The following is a 13,559-nucleotide window of genomic DNA, read 5'->3' as shown; positions in this document are numbered from 1 at the left end:
ACCCATACACTATGAACATTAGTTGGTAAATAATTAATAGCAATTGCTCTAAAAACTGTGGCTGATAATATCCTCCAAAACAAACCGGGATAACTTTTCGAAATCAATAAGGCAAAAAGACACAAAACACCATACCTAAAGTTTACACCGGAACAAATGAAATGCACTGCCTCCAGTTACATTTCACCATGCCTGCCTCGTCCAATGTACACCACCTGCAAGCTAGATAATAGCGGCCTCCTCCTATGAAGTACGTGAACGCTCACTAAACTACAGTACTCGCCTAGAAAACCGTCAGATTAAGTGGAGTTGCACACGGGCGAATAAGAATACATTTGTCAATTCTTGAACAGCTTCCCGCACTGCTAGAATAACTGCGTTTATCACAGACGATTGCTCACTCGCGACTCGTTCTACACAAAGCTCTTGCACACCCTGACGCACAGGGCTCACGATTCGCCTCCTATACTTGCGAAACCTACTGTCCGACTCTTCCATCTCGCGAAATTTAGCAGCTACGAGTATTGGGATGCACCGGTGGTTTAAAAAGGTTCCTAAGATTAATTTCAAACAAAAAGTTGATTTACAACTGTCCAACATCGGATTTAAATGGCACAGTTCGATATAATATTTGTTTGATATCTCCTGCAGCTTATCTTTATCTGTTGTGCTACTGCGCAACGTGCACCTGTGGTCTAGGGCAGCCGGCACGGTAGCTCAGCGTGTTCAGTCAGAGGGCTGCTCGCCCACAGTAATAAAAAACTGAGTAAAGGAATCAACGATCAGCTTGAACGTATGTCTTGTGACGTCCGCACAGACCAAACGCAACGAACAATACGGAACAAAATGCAGAAATAAAGGTGTAGCGTCTTTGATCAGTAATCAAAACGTCCTCGGTCGTGAATTCGAAACCTGCCAACGTTTAAATTTTGATTAAGTATCAGCAGTGGCAGCCGAAGACTTCTGGCATAAGAAGTCACCCCCATTTTGCCAATGACCTTGTCAAGGAGGGCGAGGATTGGACAAAGGTTCAGGGCACTCTTTTGTTCTTGGCGTGGGAAACTGCCCCCCTTCAGTGGGAAGAATCAACAAAGATCGACAGCATGAGGATTATTAGATTTACTTACATTGATCAGTAGTGAGGAGGTCCTCCAGGATGTAGAACATATAGAAAAACAATACATGACAAATATTTACAAATAAAGCAAATAAGCTAATGTACCTTCCACAGGTTCCAATATATATATATGTGCTGGCAACTTATTGAAAATGTGTGTTCCTGAATAATGCACACCTTTTTTACAAGAATGACTTTAAATCCTTGTGAAGATTATTCTTATTTCTAGTATTGATTCCATGAACTGAGCTGTTGGTTTCAAAAAGAGGTATATTTTTAATGACAAATTTCATTAAGAAATAAATATATTGGGAAGATCCCTAGGTCCTTAAACAGGCCTCTGCAGGATGTTCTTGACTTCACACAACATATAACTCTTGCTGCCCAAAAAAAATGCTTGCATGGCTTGATGAATTACCCCAAAAAATAATCCCATATGACATTATAGAGTGAAAGTAAACATAGTATGCCAGGTTTTTCATTTTTATATCCCCCATGTCTGACAGAATTCGCATTACAAAGAGAGATTTGTTTAGACGCTTCAGGAGTTCTGTGGTGTGCTCCTCCCATTTGAATTTATTATCAAGCTGTAATCCCAAGAATTTAACACTCTCCGCTTTTTCTATCTGATGTCATCATATGTTAGGCATATACTCGTGGGACACCTCTTGCAAGTTCTGGACTGGATGTAGAGTGTGTTTTCAAAGTTTAGTGACAAAGAATTGGCTAGGAACCAGTGATTAATGTCCACAAATATTTTATTAGCCGTTCTTTCTAAGACTACACTTCATTTGCTATTTATTGCAATGTTTGTATCATCGGCAACCAAAACATACTTGGCATCTGGTAATGTTACTTATGAAAGGTCATTGAAATACACAAACAAAAGTAAAGACCCTAAGATGGAACGTTGTGGGACCCCACATGTAATTAGTTCCCAGTTGGATGATGCCTGATAGCTTAATACATGTCTATTTTCTAATAACACCCTTTGTTTCCTCCCAGAGAAGCGTTTCCTGTCACTCCAAAATATTATAATTTACTTAAAAGGATATTGTGATTTACACAGTCAAATGCCTTTGACAGAAAACAAAGTATACCAGTTGTCTGCAGTTTTTTGTCTAGTGAATTAAGTACACTTTCACTGTAAGTGTTTTTAAAACAGCAGATAAAAATTTGCTTGATGCCTTCATAAGAGAGAGTCTCCATTCCTTCCAAGCTAGTGTAAGTGTAGACCAGATATGGCTCAACTTCAAAGACACAGTATCGACAGCAATAGATAGATTCATACGGCATAAGTTAATAAGAAGCGGGACTGATCCACGATGGTACACAAACCACGTCAGAACACTGTTGCAGAAGCAACGAAAAAAAGCATGCCAAATTCAGAAGTACGCAAAATACCAAAGACTGGCTGCGTTTCACGGAAGCTGGAAATTTAGTGCGGGCGTCAATGCGAGATGCTTTTCATAGTTTCCACAATGAAATATTGCCTCAAAATATGGTAGAAAATCCAAAGAGATTCTGGTGGTATGTAAAGTACACCAGAGGAAAAAAACAGTCAATACCGTCACTGCACGGTAGCGATGGAAATGTTACCGATGATGGTGCCACTAAAGCGGAATTACTAAATACAGTTTTCCGTAATTTCTTCACGAAAGAAGACGGAGTAAATATTTCAGAATTCAAATCCAGAACAGCTGTCAGAATGAGTAACATAAAAGTAGGTATATTAGGTGTTGTGAAACAACTCAAATCACTGAAGAAATGCATGTCTTCCGGTCCAGATGGTATACCAATCAGGTTCCTCTCGGAGTATGCAGACACAACAGCGCCTTCAGAATGACATTTCCACTCTGCAGCGGAGTGTGCGCTGACATGAAACTTCCTGGCAGATTAAAACTGTGTGCCGGACCGAGAATCGAATTCGGGACCTTTGCCTTTCGCGGACAAGTGCTCTACCATCTGAGCTACCCAAGCACGACTCACGCCCCCTCCTCACAGCTTCACTTCTGCCACTACCTCATCTCCTGCCTTCCAAACTTTACAGAAGCTCTACTGCGAACCTTGCAGAACTAGCACTCCTGAAAGAAAGGATATTGCGGAGACATGGCTTAGCAACACCCTGGAGGATGTTTCCAGAATGAGATTTTCACTGTGCAGCGGAGTGTGCGCTGACATGAAAATTCCTGGCAGATTAAAACAGTGTGTCGGACCGAGACTCGAACACGGGACATTTGCATTTCGCGGGCAAGTGCTCTAGTTTGGAAGGTAAGAGACGAGTTACTGGCAGAAGTGAAGCTGTGAGGACGGGGCATGAGTCGTTCTTGGATAGCTCAGATGGTAGAGCACTTGCCCGCGAAAGGCAAAGTTCCCGAGTTCGAGTCTCGGTCGGGCACACAGTTTTTAACTACCAGGAAGTTGCACAATAGCGCCTTTCTTAGTAATCAAATACAACCGCTCACTTGACGAAAGGTCTGTCCTTAAAGACTGGAAAGTAACACAGGTCACACCAATATTCAAGAAAGGAAACAGGAGTAACCCATTGAATTACAGACCCATATCACTGACTTCAATTTGCAGTAGGATTTTGGAGCATATACTATACTCGAACATTATGAATCACCTTGAAAAAAATAAATTATTGATACATAACCAACACGAATTCAAAAAATATCGTTTTAGTCCAACACAGCCAGCTCTTTATTCCTATGAAGTAATGAGTGCTGTCGACAAAGAATCTCAGATCGATTCCATATTCCTAGATTTCCAGAAGGCTTTTGATACCGTTTCTCACAAGCGACTATTAATCAATGGAGTATCGTCTCAGTTGTGTGATTGGATTCGTGATTTCCTCTCAGAGAGGTCACAGATCGTAGTGATAGACGGTAAATCATCGAGTAGACAAGAATTGGTACCTGGCGTTCCGCAAGGTAGTGTCATAGGCCCCCTGCTGTTCCTGATTTATGTAAATGATCTAATTGATAATCTGAGCAGCCCCATTAGCTTGTTTGCAGATGATGCTGTAATTGGCAGTCTAGTAAAATCATCAGACGAGAGAATTTCTGTATGGTGCGAAAAGTGGAAATTAGCACTAAACAAAGAAAAGTGCGAGGGCATCCACATGGGTACCAAAAGAAATCCGATAAATTTTGGGTATACGATAAATCACACAAATCTGAGGGCTGTCAATTCGACTAAATACCTAGGAATTACAATTACGAGCAACTTAAATTGGAAAGACCACATAGATAATATTGTGGGGAAGGCGAAACAAAGAATGCGCTTTGTTGTCAGAACAGTTAGAAGATGCGACAAACCCACTAAAGAGACAGCCTACTTTACACTTGTCCGTCCTCTGCTGGAATATTGCTGCGCGATGTGGGATCCTTACCAGGTAGGATTGACGGAGGATATCGAATAAGTGCAAAGAAGGGCAGCTCGTTTCATGTTGTCGCGCAATAGGGGTGAGAGTGTCACTGATATGATACGCGAGTTGGGGTGGCAGTCACTGAAACAAAGGCGGTTTTCTTTGTGGTGAGATCTATTTACGAAATTTCAATCAATAACTTTCTCTTCCGAATGCGTAAATATTTTGTTGATACCCACCTACGTAGGGAGAAATGATCATCATAATAAAATAAGAGAAATCAGAGCTCGAACGGAATGATTTAGGTGTTCCTTTTTCCCACGCACCATTTGAGAGTGGAATGGTAGAGAAGTAGTATGAAAATGGTTTGATGAACCCTCTGCTAGGCACTTAGGTGTGAATTGCAGAGTAACCATGTAGATGTAAGTGTAGATAGCCCTCTCAATATCAGAACCCTTTAGAAATCACAGCTGTGACTTTGTCAGTATGTTATTTGTGACATGATGGTTATAAAGCCTATTATACATTACCTTTTCTAAAATTTTTGAGGATACTGGCAAAAATGAAATTGGACAGAAACTTCGCGCTATTTCTTTTTCTCCCTTCGTAAACTACAGCATATTTCAACCATTCAGGAAATATTCCACTGATAAACAAGTGGTTACACAGATAGCTTAATATGTTACTTAGCTCAGAATCACATTATTTAATTAACTTTGTTGACCGTTCATCATACCCACCAGATGTTTTTGATTTTAAAGGTTTGATGATGGACATTACTTCTGCTGGGGTAGTGAGGGCCGGATTAATGTTATGGAAGTTACTTGAAATGTCTGGTCTGAGGTATCCCATGGCAGAATCTACAGAACCTGACAACTCAATCTTTTCAGCAACAGTTACAAAATGTTTGTTTAAAAGTTCTCCAACACTATACACATCTGTCACCAATGTATCATTTACTCTTAATGCTATTTGCCCTTCTTCATGTCTGGTTCTACTGGTCTCCTCCTTCACTATACCCCATATTGTCTATATTTTATTATCTGATATGACTATCTTTTCCTTGTAACGTATCTGCTTTGATGTCCATATTACAGTCTTTAATATTTTGCAGCATTTCATGTAATGCACTGTAGCATCAACATCAGAACTCTTCCTTTGTTTTACAAGATACCTCTATTCGTTGAGTAATCCATGGCATCTTTGTAGACATTGCTCTAACTTTGGTTAGTTGTGGGGGAAAACAGTGTTCAAATAAGGTAAGCACTTTATATTTTTTATTCATGGCTTAATCTCTGTAAACATCACTCCAGTGAATGTCTCTTAGGAGTGTCCAAAAATAATCAATTTCTGGCTTATTGATTACCCTCTTGAGTTCAGATTTATCAGATTTTATATCCTGTTCAGTATTAACTGAAGTAACTGCGTGTCATGGGCTGAGAGGCTATTAACTACTGGTTTTGTAATATAATTTTGTTCATTTCACTTTTCTATAAAAATATTATAAATGGCTGTTTGTGAGCAATCGGCTACCCTAGTTGGGAACTTTGCGGTGGGAATTGAGTGACAGTGTTACCAATTCGAATAAGTTCTTATTGAGAGAGTCTTTAAGGAAATCTACTTTGAAGTCAGCAGCAACCACTAATTCTTTGTTTTTGGTTGTTAAGTGGGCCAGTACAGCTTCGAGGTGGTTTATGAACAGATTAAAATTACCTGCAGGTGCTCGACATAAACTTAATATTATGAAGGATTTTTATGAAATCCTACTTCTGTTGGACATGCTTCCATATGCTGTTCTAGGAAAAATGTATGAATGTCCATGTTCTTAAATTTATGTGAGTTCCTGATGATATGGCAACTCCTCCTTTCTCCATTTCTGCTCTACAAAAGTGAGATGCTAACCTAAATCCTGTAACACTTAAAAGGTCTATACCACTGGTCACACGATGTTCAGAAAGGCAGATTATGTCAGCTGGGTTTGATAACGCTAATTCGTCTATGCAGATAATTAATTCATTAATTTTACTTCTCAGTCCTCGAATATTTTGATGCAATAAAGATAGCTGACATTTCACATTGACTGAGTTGAATTTGGGTAGAGTGGAAATTTCTGGTGGTTTTTGAAAATTATTTGCCAACAGCTGTTTATGCTGACGTAATTAGCTAGAATTATGTTTATTGGTTTCTTTCTAAAACTGAAGGTTTGTCTCAATCCTAACCTTTCTTAAAACTTGGTTTCGTTCTGTCCTCCCTACCTTAAAAAAAGGGTCTTTCCTGAACCCTATAACCACTGGTATTTTGTCACTCATGACAGTGCCTCCCCCCTTTAACTTTCCTGCTATTTTCCCAGCCAGTTTACCCTTCCCTTTGCTGTTGATGTGATGACCATGCCTTGTATAATCCCACCTACTGAGAGAATCAACAGGAACCACACCAATGTGTGACCCTGCACTCGACATAAGGAGCTGTTCCAACTCCAAATTAGCTCTGGCGCCCAAGAACAGATACAAACTCAAAACTAGTATGCTTCGATGCTAATTCAATCTTTGCCAGGTCACACTCTATTCTGTACCTAGGATCTCTGCCAATACTATTACCTGGCCCATCCAGTAAACCACGGTGTCTTCCATAGTGATATCGTTGCAAAGTGATTCTAAATCCTCTGTCACCTGCTCCAGACCAGCACTAGGTTTAAAAAAAAGTGGTGACCTTGTACTCAGATCCTAATTCATCCTGCAAAAGTTGGCCAACACCTCTTCCATGGGAACTACCTAACAGCAACACTTTCTTTCTCTTTAATGATTTCCCTTCACTCTTCCTTTTCAATTTGCTGCTGAAAGTTTGTTGTGCTTTGTCTATACCTGCAAATGCTTGAGACTCACCAGATTCTAACTGAAGCAACAGGTCAAATCTATTTTCCACATTCAGCACGAAGCTGTCAGACAAAGTTCTAGGCCTGTTCCTCCTGTTGGCTGTTGCCACTTCCCACGTCTCTTTACGCTTCTCCCTCCTTAACCTATAAAGATCTCCCCTGGCTCTGTCTAACTCAGCCTGAAGGGCGGAAATTTCCCCTCCTGTTCTAGTATCTTTCTATCTCTACTACATATCGTACAAAACACTGACGAGTCTTATTTACTTCTCCTACTCCCACGCCAGTCACTCACATGGAAAAAACTGCTGCACCCGTCACACCAGAGCCCCGACTTAACAATTCTACGGCAATTCAAGCGCTTTTCGCTCAAGATAAACGTAATAGTTTATTAAGAATAAGTCTGTTAAATTACACACAAACACGAAAATACTATTCCACAAATCTGGCCTATACCCAACTATATGTAAACAAAACCAACAGTGCGACGTTTCTGAAACAACAACTCAAACTTTACGCTACTTTCCGAAAATGTGAGTTAAATAATGAAGAGATACGCTACGGTTAAATTGCTGGAGAGAGCGAAGAACAATGAAACGAAATTGTGTAGATTTGCTGCGGCAAAACGTAAACAGAAAATACGACTGTAACCTGACTGTACGATCTTTTCCCGTTTTCCGCTATATTACGTAAAGAAAAAAGAAAACCTTTAATGGTACGATCAAAAATCACACTAATACACCTATTTACCACGTAATCAGTTCTAAACTAAATGGTATTATAATTTAAAATGATTTATCTTTACGAGAACACCAATACTCGCGCTAGTCGCCTGGCTGCAGGGCTGCAGAAGGCAATGGAAACCACAACATTAAAGACACATTAAGTGTATCCACAGGACATGTGGCCTGTAACTGAAAATTATCATGATGATCACTCCATTAGCAAAAGATTCCGCAATAGTTCCCCATTCGGATCTCCGGAAGGGAACTGCCAATGGGGCGGTGGCCATGAGGAAAACATTGAACAACCAACGAAAGGATAACGTCCTACTAGTCGGGGGGGGGGGGGGGGGTGGAATGTTCGAAGCATGAACGTGCTAGGGTAGCTACAAAATCTTGAAAGGGAAATGCAAAGCTTCGATGTAGATATAGTGGGGGGTCAGTGAAGTGAAATGGAAAGAAGACAAGGGTTTCTGGTCAGATGAGTATAGGGTAATATCAGCAACAGCAGAAAGTGGTATAAGGGGAGTAGAATTCGTTATGAATAGGAAGGAAAGGCAGAGGGTGCGTTAGTGTGAACAGTTCAGTGATAGGGTCGTTAATATCAGAATCGACAGCAAACCAACACCGACAACGATAGTTCAGGTATATATGCCGATGTCGCAAGCTAAAGATGAAGAGATAGAGAAAGTATGTGAGGTAACACAGAACGTAAAGGGACATGAAAAACTAATAGTCATAGGGACTGAAATGAAGTTGTAGGGGAGGGAGTAGAAGAAAAGGTTATAGGAGAATAAGGGCTTGGGACGAGGAATAAGAGAGAAGAAAGACTAATTGAGCTCTGTTATAAATTTCAGATAGTAATAGCAAATACTCTGTTCAAGAATCACAAGAGAAGGAGGTATACTTGGTAAAGTCGGCGGGAAAATTTCAGTTACATTACATCGTGGCCAGATAGAGATTCCGAAATCAGATACTGGATTATGGCGTACGCAGGAGCAGATATAGACTCAGATCACAATGTAGTAGCGATGAGGAGCAGGCTGAAGTTCAAGAGCTTAGTCAGGAACGATCAGAGAAGTAGGATCCGGAAGTACTAAGGAATGACGAGATACGCTTGAAGTTCCCTAAGGCTGTAGATACAGCAATGAGGAATTGTCCAGTGGGCAGTACAGTCAAAGAGGAGTGGACATCTCTACAAAAAGCAGTCACAGAAGTTGGAAAGAAAAACATATGTGCAAAGAAGGCAACTGCGAAGAAGCCATGGGTAACAGAAGAAATACTTCAGTTCATCGATGAAAGAAGAAAGCACAAAAATGTTCCGAGAAATTTAGGAATACAGAAATTTAAGTCGCTGAAGAGTGATATAAATAGGAAGTGCAGGGAAGCTAAGACGAAATGGCCGCATGAAAATCGAAAAAGAAATAGGAGAATCAAAACAACCTTTGCTGGATTTAAAAGCAAGGGTGGTGACGTTAAGGGTACAGCGAGAATTCCACTGTTAAATACAGAGGAAAGAGCGGATAGGTGGAAATAGTGCATTGAAGGCCTCTATGAGGGGAAGACGTGTCTGATGCGACAGAAGAAAAAGCAAGAAGACATAGGGGATCCACTATTAGGATCAAAATTCAAGAGAACTTTGGTGGACTTAAAATCAAGTAAGGCAGAAGGGATAGATAACATTCAACCAGAGTTTCTTAAATCATTGGGGAAGTGTCAACAAAACGACTGTTCACGTTGGTGTAGAATGTATGAGTCTGGCGACATACCATCAAGACTTTCGAAAAAAATATCTCGTCGCGATTCCGAAGAGTGCAAGAGCCGACACGGGCAAGAATTATTGTACAATCAGCTTAGCAGCTCATGCATTCAAGTTTCTGACAAGAAGAATATACAGAAGAATGGAAAAGAAAATTGAAGATGTGTTGGGTGACGATGAATCTGGCTTTAAGAAAGATAAAGGCACCAGAGAGGCAATTGTGACGTTGCGGTTGGTAATAGATGGAAGACTAAAGAAAAATCAAGACACGTTCATAGGATTTGTCGATCTGGAAAAAGCGTTCGACAATGTAAAATGCAAGATGTACGAAATTCTGGGAGAACTAGGGGAAAGCTATAGGTGGAGATGAGTAATATACAATATGTAGAAGAACCAAGAGGGAATAATAACAGTGGACGACGGAGAACGATGTGCTCAAATTAATAAGGGTGTAAGACAGGCCTGTAGTCTTTCCCCTTACTGTTGAGTCTTTTCAGCAAAGAACCAATGATGGATGTAAAAGAAAGGTCCAGGAGTGAAATTAAAATTCAAGGTGAAAGGGTATAAATGCTACGATTCGCTGACGACATTGTTATCCTGAGTGAACGTGAAGAAGAATTACATGATCTGCTGAATGGAACGAACAATCTAAGGAGTACAGAATATGGACTGAGAGTAAATCGAAGAAAGACGAAGGTAATGAGAAGAAGCAGAAATGATAACAGCGAGAAACTTAACATTAGGATTGATGGTCACGAAGAAGACGAAGTTAAGGAATTCTGCTACCTAGGCAGTAAAATAAACAATGACGGACGGAAGATTTAGTACTAAAGACGAATGTTGAAAATGAGAGAGACTGGTAAGGGAAGGAATGAGGAGGTTCCACGCAGAATCGGACAGGAAAGGAATATGTGGAAAACACTGACAAGGAGAAGGGCAGGATGATAGGACATCTGTTAAGACATCAGCGAATGACTTACATGTTACTAGAGGGAGCTGTAGAGGGAAAAAGCTGTTGAAGAAGACAGAGATTGGAATATATCCACAAATAATTCATGACCCAGGTTGCAAGTGTTTCCTTGAGATGAAGAGACTGGCACAGGAGAGGGGCTGCTTCAAACCATCAGAAGACTCATGACTTAGGAAAAAAAAAGGAGGAGGACTGATAACTTCGGTCTCAACCACTTACAAGTATCGTGATAAATGCCACAGATGGGCGAGGATGGGCTGGCAGCAAAAGTGTTCTCCGCTCTGTAGCCAATAGCGTTTAAAAGATCCAAGATTTATAAAAGTTTTCAAAAGGATGAACTGTAAAAAAAATGTTGTAAAATGCATAAAGAGTGCTGTTCGTAGACGATATAAAGAATAGCACTTAGGGAAATGCTATCGGACATTTAAAACCAATTATTGGCGAGCAGGTTAAAAACAAACCATGCACTGTATTACACTATGCTACCACTTGATGGGAGGGACCTGTATTCAGGAGGAATAACGGCAAGAGGGAAGGGGAACTGATCGTTTGAGATAGGTAAGGAGTTTATAGTGCTGCGTGATTGTGGCAGGATGGGTTGTAGGGATATGAAGAAAGGGAATCTATGTTTGTAGGAAAATAAGATATTCAGCGAGCAGATAGTTCAGATCGGGGCCTGGCCAAGATCAAACGGAGGGAAGACAAAGGAGGTAAGGCGATCGAGAGGAGCCCCTAAATTTGATGGGATAGGGAGGAGCGGGTTAAATCTTATAGGAAGGACAGATGTCATAGCTGGTTCCCCTGATGAGGATTTAAAGTCTATCTGCGCTGGGAGGGGATATAGAGAGTGTACAAGTGTAGAATAGGAGGGATGTATTGATATACATACGGCAGCACTCCTGGATTTGTTATTAGGAGGGAGAAGATAGATTTGTTGGAGGTGAATTTTATGATGAGTGTGGGATATACGTTTGTATTCAGTGTGGGCAAGGAGGTGGGGAAAAGGGATGAACTGGTAAAGAGTTGTTTTAGGGGAGGGATATCGATTCTGGAAGTACGAGGGTTATTCCAAAAGTAAGGTCCGATTGATTGCCAAATTGAAACCACAGTGAACATCAGAAATGTTTTACTTGTGACAATTGGCTACACCTTTCAGCTACTTCTCTACGTAGTCGCCGTTCTGACTTAGACTTTTGTCATAGCGTTGTACCAACTTTTCAATAGCCTCATCATAGAAGGCAGCCGCCAGTGCTTTCCGCCAATTCTCCACACTGGCCTACACCTCGTTGTCTGTGTCAAAATGTTGTCTTCAAAGACAGCGGTTCATGTGACCAGAGATGAAACTCAGGGGGAGACAATTGCGGACTGTATTGTGGGTAATCTAACATTTCCATTTGAAAACGATGCAGGAGCATCTTCATTGCCCCTGCAGAATGCGGCTGAGAATTGTCGTGAAGACGAAACAGCACGACAGTTATGTAATGTTGGCTGCATAGCTTCAGGCGAAATTTCTCACCAGGCCCTCGTACTTGGCGGCAGACACTATTTTCTAGACATCTTTACGCACTCACTGCGAGCTCAGAAATGAGAAGAGCGACGTGATGCTAACTGGGGTTATACTAGAGACACTACCCAACACATCTGTGCAAAGCTTTATCGGATTTTCATAGTCGTTTCCATTTCGCGACCGATCGGACCTTACTTTTGGAATAACCCTCGTAAGATGAAGTGTGTGACATTCAAGGATCTGGGAGCACTGGTAAAATGTTTGTGGTGCATATATCCAGGAAAAATTTTCATAGGAGAGTATAGGTCGCATCAAGTCTTTTTAGGCGTCGAGGATGGTGCCGGGATAGAACACCCTTGTTCAGTCTGTTAGTGGTTTTAGCCTGTTGTTGTTGTGGTCTTCAGTCCTGAGACTGGTTTGATGCAGCTCTCCATGCTACTCTATCCTGTGCCAGCTTCTTCATCTCCCAGTACCTACTGCAACCTACATCCTTCTGAATCTGTTTAGTGTATTCATCTCTTGGTCTCCCTCTACGATTTTTACCCACCACGCTGCCCTCTAATACTAAATTGGTGATCCCTCAATACCTCAGAACATGTCCTACAAACCGATCCCTTCTTCTAGTCAGGTTGTGCCACAAGCTTCTCTTCTCCCCAATACTATTCAATACCTCCTCATTAGTTATGTGATCTACCCATCTAATCTTCAGCATTCTTCTGTAGCACCACATTTCGAAAGCTTCTATTCTCTTCTTGTCCAAACTATTTATCGTCCATGTTTCACTTCCATACATGGCTACACTCCATAGAAATACTTTCAGAAACAACTTCCTGACACTTAAATCTATACTAGATGTTAACAAATTTCTCTTCTTCAGAAATGCTTTCCTTGCCATTGCCAGTCTACGTTTTATATACTCTCTACTTCGACCATGATCAGTTACTTTGCTCCCCAAATAGCAAAACTCCTTAACTACTTTAAGTGTCTCATTTCCTAATCAAATTCCCTCAGCATCACCCGACTTAATTCGACTACATTCCATTATCCTCGTTTTGCTTTTGTTGATGTTCATCTTATACCCTTCTTTCAAAACACTATCCATTCCGTTCAACTGCTCTTCCAAGTCCTTTGCTGTCTCTGACAGTATTACAATGTCATCGGCAAACCTCAAAGTTTTTATTTCTTCTCCATGGATTTTAATACCTAGTCCGAATTTTTCTTTTGTTTTCTTTACTGCTTGCTCAA

At 40.8% G+C, this 13,559-nt stretch overlaps 1 protein-coding gene across 1 annotated transcript in view; it reads left to right on the top strand.

The window, feature by feature from the left end:
• LOC124607326 (acetylcholinesterase-like) overlaps positions 1–13,559 on the top strand; it is a 141,542-nt gene that overhangs the window by 60,582 nt on the left and 67,401 nt on the right. The window lies entirely within an intron of this gene.

Source organism: Schistocerca americana, chromosome 3 (assembly GCF_021461395.2).
Source record: "Schistocerca americana isolate TAMUIC-IGC-003095 chromosome 3, iqSchAmer2.1, whole genome shotgun sequence".
Taxonomy (NCBI): Eukaryota; Metazoa; Arthropoda; class Insecta; order Orthoptera; family Acrididae; genus Schistocerca; species Schistocerca americana.
The sequence above is the reverse complement of the archived record's forward strand: the minus strand, read 5'-3'. Positions and strand labels throughout refer to the sequence as shown.